The sequence below is a fragment of the Elephas maximus genome, chromosome 21 (genome assembly GCF_024166365.1).
Source record: "Elephas maximus indicus isolate mEleMax1 chromosome 21, mEleMax1 primary haplotype, whole genome shotgun sequence".
Taxonomy (NCBI): Eukaryota; Metazoa; Chordata; class Mammalia; order Proboscidea; family Elephantidae; genus Elephas; species Elephas maximus.
This window is the reverse complement of record NC_064839.1, coordinates 33,506,192-33,521,105: the sequence shown is the minus strand read 5'-3', so window position 1 is coordinate 33,521,105 and position 14,914 is coordinate 33,506,192. Positions and strand designations below refer to the sequence as shown.

The following is a 14,914-nucleotide window of genomic DNA, read 5'->3' as shown; positions in this document are numbered from 1 at the left end:
ACACGAAAAGAGAGAGTGGAGGGAGGGAGCAGGCTGTCTCATTAGGAGGAGAGCAATTGGGAGTATGTAGCAAGGTGTATGTAAGTTTTTGTGTGAGAGGCTGACCTGATTTGTAAACTTTCACTTAAAGCACAATAAAATTATTTTTAAAAAAATCTGCATCTTACAGACAGTGATTTTACAAACTAAAGGTTAAAACTAAATAAATTTTAATAAAAAATCTACATCTCCTATGATGGAGAACAAACCAAGACTCTTTCTTATTATGAGAGAAGACAGATCTGGTATCATCTTTCTTGCTCAGTAATCCTCTCCACAACAGATGGAGTTCACATTCTCAGTTCACTCTCATCTACTGGCCTTACCCAAAACAAAACACACTCCAGAAAGGCCCAGTATAGATATATTCTTTTGCTGATTTGTCCTTACACAAAAATGAGTGTAGAATAGCTAAGTTATTTGAAAACTAAAGTCTGTGGGAATTTAAAATAAATAGAAGCTGAAATTTTTTTGGACCACACAGAACTGAAGGTTTCAAAAACAAAACACAAATGCAAAAACCACATAAAGCCCTTTGCCTGTTTTTATTTTCAAAGTTTTCACATAGAATGTTCCTATGATTTGCTGAACTGTATTAAAACAGCCTGTAATAGAAAAAGCAATGATTATTTACCCATTCTCTGATACTATAAATCACGATTTGCTAACACTTTATAACCTAACCAAATGAAAGTATTTTCTAGATAATGACAGAGAAAATCTCTTTCATACTCTGTCACCTTGTATCTGAATTAAGACCCAACAGTGCATATTACAGTTTTGGGTCAAGAGGCCAATCAAGTTGAAGGCAATCTCTAGACACTGAGATTGTGTACAAGCGGGTATCAAATAGATGACAGAGCTATCTTTCCAACTTATCTATGATCAGAGCACTAACTCTAACACTTATTATCCTCAATCTTCTTCACAAAAGCCAAAATTTGAATTAGTTATAGGGATATGTAACTGAAGAGAACTGCTATGAGGAACATGTTTCAGTAGCAGAAGGACTGTCAGGTAGCAAAAGTACTGGGCTAGTTCCATGTGGCAACAGATACCAATGGGTAGCCACTTCACAGAAGTAATGTCTGTGACTGTTCTGTCTTTTTTAAATTCTACTTTTTTATTGAACTACAGAAGAGTGAGCAAATCCTTAGTGTATAATGATGATGAATTTTCATAAAGGGAACACACCTATATAACTAGTACCCAGATCAAGAACTGCAACATTACCAGAACCTGGGGAAGCTTCCCTTGCCCCGCTCCCAGTCACTACTCAACACCCCCCCTCCAGGGTAACTACTGTCTTGATGTCCAACAAAGCCAAGAAAAGTTCAAAATTCTTTATTAGTTGTTAAAAACACACACACACCCCAGAATCCAAAATAGCTTAGTAAAATAACATCCTTGACTTTCAAAGTTTAAAGTTAAGATATGATTGCCTTTACTGCTTTGAAAACCCTGGTGACATAGTGGTTAACAGCTACACCTGCTAACCCAAAGCCTGGCAGTTTGAATCCCCCAGGATATCCTTGGAAACTGTATGAGGCAGTTCTACTCTGTCCTATAGTGTCGCTATGGAGTAGGAATCAACTCGACAGCAGTGGGTTTGGCTTTGGTTACTGTTTACCACCACTCCAGATACACTGTAAACCAAGGTGCAGAGAAAGAGGCAATAAGGAAACTAGCTGCACTGAGCCCCATTTCTAAGTGTCACACACCAAGCTAGGCAGCAACCTGAGAGGTAGGGTAGGGTGTTAACCCTGTTTTGAAGATGAGGCTCCAAGAAGATAAGCAACTTCCCCATTGTCACATGACAACAAGTATTGGAGCTGGGATTCAAAGCCACGGCAATCTGATTACAAACCTCATGCTCACTCACTATATCAAAGGTTTCCAAGTTATGTTCTAGCTACAGGGTTCCCTGAAAACACTCCAGAGAGAGAGCAGAATAGGTAGGATACTGATCCTCTACTTCTGCTTCACCCAGCATGCCACTCCTTTTTATCTAGTTTATGCATTAGGATTCTGTGTAACATTTCAAATGAAGAAAGGGTTTCACATTTACAAAAAACAGCCCGTATGACAGAGAATACAGATGCCAAGTTGAGGAATCCTCTGTTTTCTTCACTCTGGGTTTACTCTTAATGCATGCAACTGGATATCCATTTGGAAAAAAAAGGAAACAGGATCCGTACCTCACACCATATATAAAAACTAAGATAGATCAAAGACCTAAATGTAAAACCAAAAGTATAAAGATCATGGAAAAAAGGGATGGCAAACCTAGGGGTCCTGATTTATGGGATAAATAGGCTATCAAACATAACTGAAAATGCACAAACAGCAAAAGATAAACCAGATGACTGGGACCTCCTAAAAATTAAACACTTATGTGCATCAAAAGAATAAAATTTATAGAAAACTTCAACAACAAGAAGACAATCCAATTAAAAAGTGGGCAAAGGACATAACAGACACTTCATGAAAGAAGGCATTCATGCAGTCAACAAATACATGAAAAGATGCTCATGATCATTAGCCATTAGAGAGACGCAAATCACAACAACAAGGTACTATCACACCCTGGCAAAAATGGCAATGACCAAAAAAATAGAAAATGACAAATGCTGCCAAGGGTGTGGGGAGACTGGAATTCTCATACACTGCTGGCAGGACTGCAAAATGATACAACCACTATGGAAAATGATATGGTGCTTCCTTAAAAAGTTAAGAAACAGAGATACCTTATGATCCAGCAATCCCAGAACTAGGTATAAGTCCTAGAGAAATAAAAGCTATGACACGAATAGATATATACGCACCCATGTTCACTGCAGCCATTACTTACAACGGCAAAAAGATGGAAACAATCTAAGTGCCCATCAACAGAGGAATGGATAAACAAACTATGATACATGCACACAATGTAATACTACACAACACTAAAGAGTTACAATAGAGGGTGGGGCCAAGATGATGGAATAGCCAGATGCTTCCTGCGATCCCTCTTAAAACAAAGACCAAAAAAAAAAAAACAAGTGAAACAGTTATATTTATGACAAGCTAGGAGCCCTGAACATCAAAGGCAAAGTAAGAAAACAGACTGAGTGGCACAGGGAGGGAGACACGGTTCAGAAGCGGAGAGGAGTTACTGGACCTGAATCACCAGGATCCTTCAGGCACCATTCCCAGGAGGAGCTGCAGCGGACTGGTGGTAGGTAGTGTTTGGCCACAGTTTCCTCAGGGAGATGCACCCAGCCACACAGCCTACTCACACCTCCGGAACCAGAGAAGAACGGCGCTCTCAGCAAAAGCTAAGTACATGTGTATATTTTACCGTATCCCCAGCCCCCAAGCTGGCTTTGGTGGCTGTTGATTTCCCTGGGTCTGAGGTAGGAAGTGTTGAGCAACCAGAACCATCCACTTGGCCCTGGAGTAGGAATAAATTCACAATTGGGGGAAAAGATAATTTGCCAGCTCCACTCACTGGTGGAGCTCAGGACAAAAGCAGCTCCTGTCCAGGCATAAACAGTCCATGGACTTTGAGTACCTTTCCCCCCTGCATGGACATGTATGGGCCTAATTCAGGAGAATAGGCCCTTGCTGGCAGACTGCAACTGTTTCAGCTGTGTGGTGAAGAGGTGGGTGTCTGACATTTGACACGCTTTGCCTATTAGACAGGGTCCTCACCTACCCACACCAGGGGCATAAGGACTGGTGGTTCCACTCAGGGCATCCAGCCACCTGTGACAGGGGTCCAAGGATACCTGGTACCTCCCAGTCCTTACAACCAAAAGCATTGGGTGCCCAAGGTCTGTCTGTAGAACCCACCCACCTGGACACTCTAGAGAAAAGGGATACGCTTTCCTCACAGATATTTGGGGGACAGCTCTCAGCCCCCTGCCTTGTTGAGAACATGACCCCCTGTTGCAACCAGATACCGGTACCTACACCAACCACCCCTGTCCCTCTAAGACTGTAGGACAGAGCTTGTACTGCACACTTGATGATCAGCTACCTGGACACCTGAGCTGAATTCATACAAGAAATGTGAATGGAATCCTAGACTGATATACCTGGTAACAGCTCTAGCCATCTGGTCACAGGATGACAAAGCATCAAAGGCGAAAATAATCAAGCTAGCTCACTCAAGCAACCCATTTGGGAATTAAAAAAAAAAAAAAAGCAAGAAGCTAGGATACAGTAAGCAAACATAAAATAAACTAATACAATAACTTATAGATGGCTCGGAGACAACAGTCAATATCAAGTCACATAAAGGAACAGACCATGGTAGCCTCAACAAGCTCTCAAAACAAAGAATCAAGGGATCTTCTGGATGAAGGTGCCTTCCTGGAATTACCGGCTGCAGAATTCAAAGATTAATATACAGAACACTTCAAGACATCAGGAATGAAATTAATATACAGAACACTTCAAGACATCGGGCAATACACAGAACACGCCAAGGAACACACAGGTAAAGTAGTTGAAGAAATTAAAAAGGTTATTCAAGAACATAATGAAAAATTTAATAAGGGGCAAGAATCCATAGAGAAATGGCAATCAGAAATTCAGAAAATTAACAATAAAATTACAGAATTAGACAACTCAATAGAAAGTCAGAGGAGCAGAACTATGCAAGTGCAAGCCAGAATTGCTGAGCTTCAAGATACAGCACTTGGCACCAATATATCTGAAGAAAAATCAGATAAAAAAGAATTTTAAAAAATGAAGAAATCCTTAAGAATCATGTGGGACTCTATCAAGAGAAATAACCTATGAGTGACTGCAGTACCAGAACAGGGAGGGACACAACAAAATACTGATAGAATTGTTGAAGATTTGTTGGCAGAAAACGTCCCTGATACTGTGAACGATGAGGAGATATTTATCCAAGATGTTCATCGAACTCCACATAAGGTAGATTCTAAAAGTCACCAAGACATAATCAAACTTGCCAAAACCAAAGATAAAGACAGAATTTTAAGAGCTCCTACGGATAAACAAAAAGTCACCTACAAAGGACAGTCAGTAAGAATAAGCTCGGGGTACTCAGCAGAAACCATGCAGGCAAGAAGGCAATGGGATGACTTATATAAAGCATCGAAGGGAAAAAATTGCCAGCCAAGAATCATATATCCAGCAAAATTGTCCCTCAAATATGATAGTGAAATTAGGACATTTCCAGACAAACAAAAGTTCAGGGAACTTGTAAAAAACAAACCAAAACTACAAGAAATAGTAAAGGGAGTTCTTTGGTTAGAAGATCGATAGTATCAGGTATCAACCCAAGACTAGAACACCAAACAGAGCAATCAGATGTCAACTCAGACAGGGAAATCACAAAAATAAATCACGATAAAAAAACGCTCACAACAGAGAAACAGCGATGTTATTATGTAAAAGAAGACAACATTAAAATAATAAAGAGGGACTAAGAAATAAAGTCAGAGATCTTTCATATGGAGAGGAAGACAAGGCGATATAAAGAAATAAAAGTTAGGATTAAACTTAGAAAAATAGGGATAAATATTAAGGTAACCACAAAGGAGATTAACGATCCTACTCACCAAAAATAAAATACAAGAAAAAAATAGAGACTCAGCAGAAACAAAATCAACAACAAATAAGAGGAAAAGACAATATATATACTACTCAGCACAAAAAATTAAGTGGGAAAAAGAAACTGTCAACAACACACAAAAAAAAGACATCAAAATGACAGCACTAAACTCATACCTATCTATCATTATGCTAAATGTAAATAGACTAAATGCATCAATAAAGAGATAGAGAGTGGCAGAATGGATAAAAAAAAACATAATCCATCTATATGCTGCCTACAAGAGACACATCTTAGACTTACAGACACAAACTACAACTCAAAGGATGGAAAAAAATATATCAAGCAAACAACAATCAAAAACGAGCAGGAATACCAGTATTGATTTCTGACAAAACTGACTTCGAAGTTAAATCCACCACATAGCATAAAGAAGGACACTATATAATGATTAAAGGGACAATATACCAGGAGAATATAACCATATTAAATATTTATGCACCCAATGACAGGGCTGCAAGATACATAAAACAAACTCTAACAGCACTGAAAAGTGAGATCGACAGCGCCACAATTACAGTACGAGACTTCAACACGCCACTTTCGGTGAAGGACAGAACATTCAGAAAGAAGCTCAATAAAGACACGTAAGATCTAAATGCCACAACCAACTTGACCTCGTAGACATATACAGAACGCTGCACCCAATAGAAACCAAGTATACTTTCTTTTCCAATGCAGATGGAACATTCTCCAGAATAGACCACATATTAGGTCATAAAGCAAGCCTGAGCAGAATCCGAAACATCAAAATATTACAAAGCATCTTCTCTGACCATACAGCCATAAAAGTAGATTTCAATAACAGAAAAAGCAGGGAAAAGAAATCGAACACTTGGAAACTGAACAATACCCTGCTCAAAAATGACTGGATTATAGAAGACACTAAGGATGAAATAAAAAATTCATAGAATCCAATGAGAATGAAAATGCTTCCTATCAGAACCTTTGGGACACAGTGAAAGCAGTGCTCAGAGGTCAATTTATATCAATAAACGCACACATACAAAAAGAAGAAAGGGCCAAAACCAAAGAATTATCCCTACAACTTGAACAATAGAAAGCGAGCAACAAAAGAAACCCACAGGCACCAGAAGAAAGCAAATAATAAAAATTAGAGCAGAATTACATGAAATAGAAAACAGTAAAACGAAAGAATGACCAAGACCAAAACCTGGTTCTTTGAAAAAATTAACGAAATTGATAAATCATTGGCCAAACTGACAAAAGAAAAACAGGTGAGGAAGCAAATAACCCGAGTAGGAAATGAGATAGGCGATATTATAACAGACCCAACTGAAATTAAAAGAATGAGATTACTACAAAAAATTTTACTGTAACAAATTTGAAAACACAGAAGAAATGGATGAATTCCTAGAAACATACTACCTACTTAAACTAACACAAACAGAGGTAGAACAACTAAATAGACCCATAACAAAAGAAGAGACTGAAAAGGTGGTCAAAAAACTCCCAACAAAAAAAAGCCCTGGCTCTGACGGCTTCACTGCAGAATTCTACCAAACTTTCAGAGAAGACTTAACACCACCACTACTAAAGGTATTTCAGAGCATAGAGAAGGACAGAATACTCCCAAACTCATTCTATGAAGCCAGCATATCCCTGACACTAAAACCAGGTAAAGACTCCACAAAAAAGAAAATTACAGACCTATATCCCTCAAGGAAACCCTGGTGGCATAGTGGTTAAGTGCTATGGCTGCTAACCAAAGGGTCGGCAGTTTGAATCCACCAGGCGCTCCTTGGAAACTCTATGGGGCAGTTCTACTCTGTCCTATAGGGTCTCTATGAGTCGGAATCGACTCGACGGCACTGGATTTTTTTTATATCCCTCACGAACTTAGATGCAAAAATCCTCAACAAAATTCTAGCCAACAGAATTTTCAACAACATTATCAAAAAAATAATTCACCACGACCAAGTGGGATTCATACGAGGTATGCAGGGATGGTTCGACATTAGAAAAACAAATAATGTAATCCATTATATAAATAAAAGGCAAGGACCACATGATTTTATCAATTGATGCAAAAAAGGCATTTGACAAAGTCAGTCCATTCACGGTAAAAACTCTCAGCAAAATAGGAATAGAGTCCTCAGTATAATAAAGGGTAGAGGGGGTTAGAAGCTGGCGAAATGGACACAAAAAGAGAGAGTAGAGGGAGAGAGCAGGCTGTCTCATTAGGGGGAGAGTAGTTGGGAGTATGTAGCAAGGTGTATGTAAGTTTTTATTTGAGACTGCCTTATTTGTAAACTTTCACTTAAAGCACAATAAAAATTAAAAAAAGACAAATAACCCAATTAAAAAATGGGCGAAGGATATGAACGGGCACTTTGCTAAAGAACACATTCAGGTAGCTAACAGATACATGAGGAAATGCTCACGATCATTAGCCATTAGAGAGATGCAAATCAAAACTACAATGAGATTCCATCTCACTCCAGTAAGGCTGGCATTAATCCAAAAAACACAAAATAATCAATGTTGGAGAGGTTGTGGAGAGACTGGAACACTTATACGCTTCTAAAACCCAATGCTGTCGAATTGGTGGGAATGTAAAACGGTACACCCACTTTGGAAATCAATTTGGCGCTTCCTTAAAAAACTAGAAATAGAATTACCATACGGTCCAGCAATCCCACTTCTTGGAATATATCCTACAGAATTAAGAGCCTTTACATGAACAGATATATGCAGACCCATGTTCACTGCAGCATTGTTTACAATAGCAAAAAGATGGAAGCAACCAAGGTGCCCATCAATGGATCAATGGATAAATAAATTATGGTATATTCCCACAATGTAATACTATGCATCGATAAAGGACAATGATGACTCCATGAAATATTTCATAACATGGAGGAATCTGGAAGGTGTTAGGCTGAGTGAAATTAGTCAGCTTCAAAAGGACAAATATTGTGTAAGACCAGTATTATAGTAACTGGAGAAATAATTTAAACAGAGAAGAAAATATTCTTTGATGGTTACGAGAGCAGGAAGGGAGGGAGAGAGTTTTTCACTAATTATATAGTAGATTTTTTTTTTTTAATAGTAGATTAGAATTATTTTAAGTGAAGGAAAAGATTACACAATACCAGTGAGGTCAGCACAACCAGACTAAACTAAAAGCAAAGAAGTTTCTAGAATAAACTGAACGCTTCGAAGGCCAGTGTAGCGGGGCGGAGGTTTGGGGACCATGGTTTCAGGGGACATCTAAATCAACTGGCATAATAAAATCTATTTAGAAAACATTCTGTATTCCACTTTGGAGAGTGGCTTCTGGGGTCTTAAATGCTGGGAAGCAGCCATCGAAAATGCATCAATGGGTCTCAACCCACCTGGAGCAAAGGAGAATGAAGAACACCAAAGACACAAGGTAATTATGAGCCCAAGAGACAGAAAGGACCACATAAACCAGAGATTATATCAGCCTGAGACCAGAAGAACTACATGGTGCCTGGCTACAACCGATGACTGACCTGACAGGGAACACAACAGAGAACCCGTGAGGGAGCAGGAGAGCAGTGGGATGCAGACCCCAAATTCTCGTAAAAAGACCAGGCTTAATGATCTGACTGAGACTAGAAGGACCCCAGAGGTCATGGTTCCCAGACCTACTGTTGGCCCAGGACAAGTACCATTCCCAAAGCCAACTCTTCAAACAGGGATTGGACTGGACTATGGGACAGAAAATGATACTGGTGAAGACTGAGCTTCTTGGATCAAGTAGACACATGAGACTATGCCGGCACATCCTGTCTGGAGGGGAGAGGAGAGGGCAGAGGGGGTCAGAAGCTGGCTGAATGGACAAGAAAATAGAGAGTGGAGGGGAGCAGTGTGCTGTCTCATTATGGGGAAAGTAATTAGCAGTATATATCAAGGTGTATATAAATTTTCATATGAGAGACTGGCTTGATTTGTAAACTTTCACTTAAAGCACAATTAAAAAAAAAAGTTACAATGAATCCATGAAAAATCTCACAACATGGATGAACCTGGAGGACTTTATGCTGGGTGAAATAAGTCAATCACTAAAGGACAAATATTGTATGAGACCACCATTATAAAAAGTCAAGAAAAGGTTTACACGCAAAAGAAAACATTCTCTGACGGTTACCACCGATGGTGGGGGGGGGGAATCACTAACTAGATAGCCACGTATTAACCTGGGTGAAGGGAAAGACAATACACAATAAGGGGGATGCCAGCACAATATGACCAAGGCAAAGGAAGACACTGGGAGAATATAAGAGTAAAAGGAAACAACAGTAAATACTATTACATACACAATCCTGCAATAACAGTAATTTATGAAGGATACACAGGTAGATAAGTAAGCTGAACATGCGCGGGATGGCATATGGGAGGACATCCATGAACATAGGTAAGTTTGGCAGAACTTATTTCTACATACACATTTGTATTTGCTGCAAATATATCCATTTATATAGTAGAGTACACAAGGGGCAAAGTTATGAAAATTTCTTGGCCATAGCCAGACACCTTGAGGGACTGAGTCACTGGGCTTGAGGGCTTATGAGCATAGTCTCAGGGGACATCTGTATCAACTGGCGTAACAGTCCATAAAGACAATGTTCTACATCCTACTTTGGTGAGCAATGTTTGGGGGTTTTAAAACTTGCAAGCGATCATCTAAGACACAACTATTGGTCTCTTCCCATCTGGAGCAAAGAAGAGCGAAGAAAAGCAAAGACTCGAAAACAATTAGTCAAAGGGACTAGTGGACCACATGAACCACAGCCTCTATTAGCCTGAGACCAGAAGAACTAGATGGTCCTTGGCTACTACTACAGACTGCTCTGATCAGGATCATAATAGAAGGTCCTGGACAGAGTGGAAGAAAAATATATAACAAAACTCAAATTCACAAAAAAGACCAGACCTATTGGTATGACAGACACTGGTGGAACCCCTGAGACTATGGCCCTTTGACACCCTCCAGACCTGGAACAGAACCCACTCCCGGAGATCACCTTGCTACCAAACAACACACAGCCTATAAAGTGAGTAATAACAATCATGAGGAACACACTCTTCAGAACAATGAGCCACACAAGACCAAAAGTACAGCATTTGCCCAAAAACAAAGTTCAGAAGGCAGAACAGGCAGGAAAGATGGGTAAATTGAAATGGGGAACCCAGGGAGGAAGAGGATAGAGTGCTGTCACATTGGTGGAATTGCAACCAATGTCATGAAACAAAATGTGTATGAACTGTTAAATGGGAAACTAATTTGCTGTTAACTTTCACCCAAACCACAATAATATGTTCAAAAAACAAAACATTAACTACAATTTTTATTTATTTTCTAAATAGGTGATGCATGGTGATACAAATGTATCAAAGATACATAGTGAAAAGTAAGTCACTCTCCCATTCTGGCCCCAGCTACCTGGCTCTCCTCTGTCATTTGTAATTACAGTTTCAGTTTCTTAGGTATCCTACTAGAGACAGACTATGCACATTCAAACAGATATTTGCGTGTGTATTCCTTTTTTTAAAAAATACCCAGCGGTGGGGCAGGGGATTGACTCAAGACACACCCTACACTAATACTGTCTTATTAACAACAACAACAAAATACCCAGCAGGTAAGATACTGTACATACTGTTCCGTACTTCTACATATTATTATATACCAATGCTTTAAAATTATTTGGTCAAGATTGCTAAAATAAACAATGTTCCTTCATTTCACTGAAGAAATTTCACTTGTTAAATTAGTGATAATCTGCCATTACCTCTGAAAGGTAAAGAAAGTATCATACCAGTGAAATTACCTTTTCTAAAAACTCAGCAAAAGAAAATGCTAAATCCTACAGTGAACAAAGGATTGGGCACTATCTAAATTTTACAGATGGTGAAATGGAAACATGCCCAAGGAGTTTTACAATTGATTTCAGGTTAAAGACACTGGTGAAAATCAAAGCGCTTAGAGCCACCAGACACTCAGAATTCTGCGTCCCACTGTTAGTAACCTTATACATACATTAAATGCTCATGAAGCAGCACCATTATTGCAAGTTTAGCATGGCAGGGCTAGAAGCCTAAGAGTTATCCAGATAAGGGTGAGACATCCCTATGCCTTTGTGCTGCCAGGACCTCAACCTTCTAACTGGGTTTCTGCCACCCACAGTTACCACTGCTCCTTGGCCCTCAACTCTAAGTCAGGCATCAGGACCACCCACTCACTGAAACCATTATTCTTTTCTGCCTCAGCTTTTTGCTTTTCCAGGCGAGACAGTTTCTAATCTTTCATGGCAGATTTTATTTTTCAACTTAATCATCTTTATGGGTGGTGTGGAAATTAATTTTCCAGTGCTAGACTGCATTTTTGGAGACCTCTTTAAACATAGGAAACGACGTTTTAAGTCCTTATGCTTTCTTCCCTTAACCAATTATTTGAAAGACAGCAAGTTAGTCAATGTTTCTGAGAGTCTTAGTTTCCTCAACTGCAAAATTAAAAATGTTAGATTAGCTTATATCAGGCCTCCTAAAGATGTCTGAATTACAGAGAAAAAGCAACCTTTTTCTCCTATATTCTCCTTTTAGGAAAAAGGAGGTAAACTGTAAGAAAGTAAGCTGACACTACAAAGTTCTTACAAATTAAAAAGAAAAAAAAAGGAAGCACAATATACATACTCAAAGTGCCAAGGCACACACATAGCCAAAACTCCCTTACGTGACTGCCAGATTGCTCTAGGGTCAAAGTCCAGCCCAATTCTCTAGATAACAGTTTTCTGCAAGAACTGATGTTTTAAATTATTACCTTGAGGGACTACAGGATCTTAAATCACTGATGAAAATTTAATCACTTTCTCTATGCTCAAAGTCATAATGCAGAGAAAGTGTCCTGATATATTTTAGAGAACTAAAAGGATATTCTTGTTAGCAAATAATTCAATTAAGATGGAACCAGCAGCATGGTAGAGCTTTTAGTGCTAAAGCACTTCAGAGGTATCATTAATCCAGGCATACACATACCAAACACTAATACTAAGTGCTTTACAAGCATTTTCCTATTTAATTCTCACAGTAATTTCTATGAGGAAACTGAGGCTTAAGAAAGATTGGCAAGTAATGGAGTAGGAATCTCAACCATAAAACTGACTAGAAACAGTCAATCTGATCAATAACTGACACCTCTATCAACAACTATACTTGTTTATACACACGTACAAACTCACACTAAAATGCTTTTCTTCAAGTAACATTATTCGGAAGTTAAAAGAATCAAACAATCTAGAAAAGACAACTCTTAGCCTCAATTAGTCTAACACTTCATTAAAAGCAAAAATATAAAATAAAAACTTTCTAAATAATTCATTAATTAACTGTCAACTAGTTATTTTTCATCTATAATGGAGCTGAGGAGCACTTTTTTAAAACTACTCTTAACATTCATTCAAAGACATGTTAACCTGCTCCAGAAAGACCGGTGAACCTGTAGTTCTCTAACACAGCAAGCTCTCTGACTCCTCCATGCCTCTGCACTCACTGTTCCCTCTGGCTGGAATGCCTCCCCCAACTTGTTCAGCTGGCAAACTCACAGTCCTCCTTCATATCGCTGCAGGTGTATTCTCCTTTAACCCCCTAAGCAGAAGCAGACTTAAGCGCTCCTTCATCTACACTGCCACTGTCCTCCTTTTAAGCCTCCACTATGAATAGTTTCTGCTGAAGCAGACTGCAATGATCTGTTTATACATCACTTACTAAAAAAATTTATTGTCACCAAAGAATCATATCAATAATAATAATAACTGACACCTAGTCAGCGCTTACTCCTGTGCACATACTCTAGTGCTTGCATATGTATTTACTCGTTTAATTCTCAGAGTAACCCGATGAGATAGCATTATTATTACCCCTAGTCTACAGATGAGGAAACTCAGGCAGGTGAAATAAGTTGCCTAAGGTGCAAAGTGACAAAGATAGTCAGACCCAGTAATCTGGCTCCAGTCTCGGCCCTTAACTATTGTCTTTGTCCACACACAGATTTTTATATTAATTTAAATAATAACATACATATGAATTTGTGCTTAAAAAATAACACTTTTATTATATAACACTGGTTTTTAATTACTGGAAATTATTTAGTTGATATACTATATTTTAATTCCATTTCTTTTGATTGTTAAAGATGAGTATGTGCTAACTTTCTTCTATTTCTTGTGTGAAACGTTCATGTTGACACTAAGTTTATAAACTTGAAATACATGATAAATAATATTTGACAATATTCTTTTAATACACTAGTTCTTATCTTGATTATTTTTATTTGCATATGCTTTTTACAGAATTTATATTTCTGAACAGTTGTATATATACTTTAAATATTAATTTTCATAATAAGCAGGGTACACTTATAGGCAAGAAAAAAGTAAACATCCATGTCAATTAAAAGACATCAAATTTAAAAACTGGGCCAGAATAAACTTCAGTGTCTGAGACTGAAGTCATGGGTAATAAAATTACAATGAACACAAGCAAATGATTACTATAAACACAGGGGTAATGATTAGTATTGAAGGAAGGGAGTAGACTGTGATTAGACACACATGTGGAGGGGTTTCTGAGGTGGCCGTCAAAGCTTTATTTTTTGATGTGGATGGTATTTATAAATGTTAGCCTTATAACAATTCATTAAGCTATATATTTCTACTGTGAAGATTTCTGTATCTGTATTTTACCTTACAAGAAACAGATTAAAAGAAAAAGTCCATGTTAATTCCATTCTTTGAGTAGTTCGAAAAATATTAAATTTTCTTCTAGTAAAAAGAATACACAAATGACCAACAATTATACTTTTACAAAATCAAGACAAATATTCACAGGAAAAATGGAAAGTAATATTACTCCCAAAGAGTTTCAATCAATAATGTTAAAAAAAAAGATGGATTTCATGTTAACGAAAGGTAATTTTTACAAATAACATGAAAAATAACTATGGGAAAAAAAGGGGTAAAAGATCAATGAGTTAAGAGAAAATATAACTTGTTATACAGTACATTATTTTTATGAGGACCAATAAATGAAGAATTCACGTACATTTTTAAAATTAGAGTAAATTTCTTTATAACAATTACATTTAATTAAACACAAAGTCAGAGAACATGGCTTTTTAAAAATGAAAGACAAAATTACAGTTAAATTACTTAAAAACATTATGACAAACATCACAAACATAGCCTGAGAGTTTGGGGG

The 14,914-nt window shown here is 38.0% G+C and overlaps 1 protein-coding gene across 2 annotated transcripts in view; it reads right to left on the bottom strand.

The window, feature by feature from the left end:
* Window positions 1–14,914, bottom strand: part of CBFB (core-binding factor subunit beta) — a 58,387-nt gene that overhangs the window by 6,767 nt on the left and 36,706 nt on the right. The gene's annotated exons all lie outside the window — the stretch shown is intronic.